Genomic DNA, 3,213 nt, shown 5'->3' on the forward strand with positions numbered 1-3,213 from the left:
ATGTAAAGTATTTCACAACAGTTTAGTGGATGGCTAAAGGTTGGATATTGACGTCACCACAGCAAAATCTCTCTTCATGAAAGATGGAATAAATTGAAATGCATGATGCTGTCATGAAATTCTTACAGTTAGCAAACTCTGATGAAGAAGAAGAGACAACTTTGACCAGCTGTATCTTTTCGCATTGCAAATAAGAGTTAAGGGAACCGACAAAAAAAAAGGTATTTGTTACAAAATGTAACAAATACAGATTTCAATACCATTGGTATGTAAATCCTTAGAGACGCAACAATTGTACGCGAGAGGCCATAACTAAATTTGGTCAGCTCTTCACTTGACTATTAAGAAGTAAGGTTGATTTCAGATATTAAGTATAAACTTATATAATGCATTTGATTTCCATGAGTTAGAATGTCTTTACAACATGACTATTGGGGCACTTTCTCACACCATACACTTGGTAAGGTGAACTCACTCGGATCCTGATCATCTACCCTATACTGTAAATACCTGACACCGATTTCAGTGAATACCTGACACCGATTTCAGTGAATACCGCAATAAAATAAAAGGGCATTTTGGATTGAATTATAATTTCACTACTCTGATAAAATATCTTTTACTGTGTTATCCTTCTTAAAACGTTCAAATACATCATTATTTTTGTCAAACACACAATTTAAAATATTAAGTTATCTATCGAACTTTTGCCAATTAAATAAATCAGCCATGATATAAGAAATATGCGGCGAACTTGTTCAAAAAATGTCGGAGATGTCGTAAAGCCTCCGTTAATAATGCTAATGAAAATGGTATGCAGAATGTAAGGTTTGTGGTTCATATGCAATCCATGTTATCAATTGTATAGCACAAGGATGACTTAGTCTGTGGTTCATATGCAATCCATGTTATGAATTGTATAGCACAAGGATGACTTAGACTGTGGTTCATGTGCAATCCATGTTATGAATTGTATAGCACAAGGATGACTTAGCATGTGGTTCATGTGCAATCGATATTATGAATTGTATAGCACAAGGATGACAGTATGTGGTTCATGTGCAATCGATATTATGAATTGTATAGCACAAGGATGACTTAGTCTGTGGTTCATGTGCAATCGATATTATGAATTGTATAGCACAAGGATGACTTAGTCTGAGGTTCATGTGCAATCCATGTTATGAATTGTATAGCACAAGGATGACTTAGTATGTGGTTCATGTGGAATCGATATTATGAATTGTATAGCACAAGGATGACTTAGTCTGTAGTTCATGTGCAATCCATGTTATGAATTGTATAGCACAAAGATGACTTAGTATGTGGTTCATGTGCAATCCATGTTATGAAATGTATAGCACAAGGATGACTTAGTCTGTAGTTCATGTGCAATCCATGTTATGAATTGTATAGCACTAGGATGACTTAGTCTGTGGTTCATGTGCAATCCATGTTATGAATTGTATAGCACAAGGATGACTTTGTGGTTCATATGCAACCCATGTTATGAATTGTATAGCACAAGGATGACTTAGTATGTGGTTCATCGATACACTCATTGATTTGACATATGCCTTATGACATGGTAGTGATGACTTAGATAAACCATCACTTACAATTTGACTCGATACACTCATTGATTTGACATATGCCTTATGACATGGTAGTGATGACTTAGACAAACCATCACTTACAATTTGACTCGATACACTCATTGATTTGACATATGCCTTATGACATGGTAGTAATGACTTAGACAAACCATCACTTACAATTTGACTCGATACACTCATTGATTTGACATATGCCTTATGACATGGTAGTGATGACTTAGATAAACCATCACTTACAATTTGACTCGATACACTCATTGATTTGACATATGCCTTATGACATGGTAGTGATGAATTAGATGAACGATCACTTACAATTTGACACGATACACTCATTGATTTGACATATGCCTTATGACATGATATTGCCTTAAACGATAAATTAACTCGAATATAACTTTTCCGTAAATGTCTGTCAGATAGTTGAAAGTAAATACATTAGGTCAGTCAGACCTACGGAAGAGAAAATGATAATCTAATCTACATATTAATTCCATTTGATGGGATAAAAAATGATATTATATTGCCAAATAATGCATACAGTTGATACCATCACGATTAAACAAACATGATAGGAATACACACACACACACACACACACACACACACATATATATATATATATATATATATATATATATATATATATATATATATATATATATATATATATAAATATAATAATAATAATAATAATGAGGTCTTTGTATAGCGCCTAATCTTTAGAAGCTCTAAGCGCTTTACAAAATTATATGTATATATGTATATGCATCAGTTGCTTAATTTAGGAAATCATTTCATTATCTTAATGTCAATTATGGCGTCTATTTAAAATTTGAAAGTATCGTCTTACTACAAAGAATAAAAGCACATCATGGACTTTGCAAACAGTTAAGATGATTCCATCAGGTTTCTGTATGTGTGTGTGTGTGTACGTGTGTGTGTGTGTGTGTGATTTTTATTGCTAACGCAGCTTTAACAATTTTTCAGTCATAACGCTACGATGTCTGCATTGTTACAATTTATAGTGTTGTCTAGTACCGGGGCATCATGCCGCAGACATGTAGTATCATGTCCCACACATTCACATTATCCTGACACCAGACCGATCAGTCCTAGCTCTAACCTCCTAATCAATTAAATTTAAACACGAATGAAAGCTATATTTTTTAGACCTACTGTTTGCGTATATGGTTTGCAACTGTTTTGCAATTATCTAAGTAGCATAGTTGGATTAGTCTACATGAAATTGAAGAAAGGTAAAGCTTTTGTATCTGTTAGAGCAGCAATTTAAAAGTCAAAGATAGAGACCCCAACTCTTAATATAAAAACACAGAGATCATTGCCATAGGGACTGTAAATTTGATCTCTTCTACCGGACACTTGTCAAACTGATTCAGATTATGATTCAACATTATACACAACAATATATTTGCTCTTTACTTGTTTATTTGAAGGTTAGTAAAACTCGTTCATATTAGGTTGCATTTGTTATTTCAAGTTATGGATCATTTAAACAATGTTAACCATCACTATCATGCCTTGGAGCATCGTCCTGGTTGTTCAAGTACTGAGTCACCTAGACTTGTTCCTTTAT

This window comes from Sinohyriopsis cumingii, chromosome 17, assembly GCF_028554795.1.
Source record: "Sinohyriopsis cumingii isolate HCF-2022 chromosome 17, ASM2855479v2, whole genome shotgun sequence".
Taxonomy (NCBI): Eukaryota; Metazoa; Mollusca; class Bivalvia; order Unionida; family Unionidae; genus Sinohyriopsis; species Sinohyriopsis cumingii.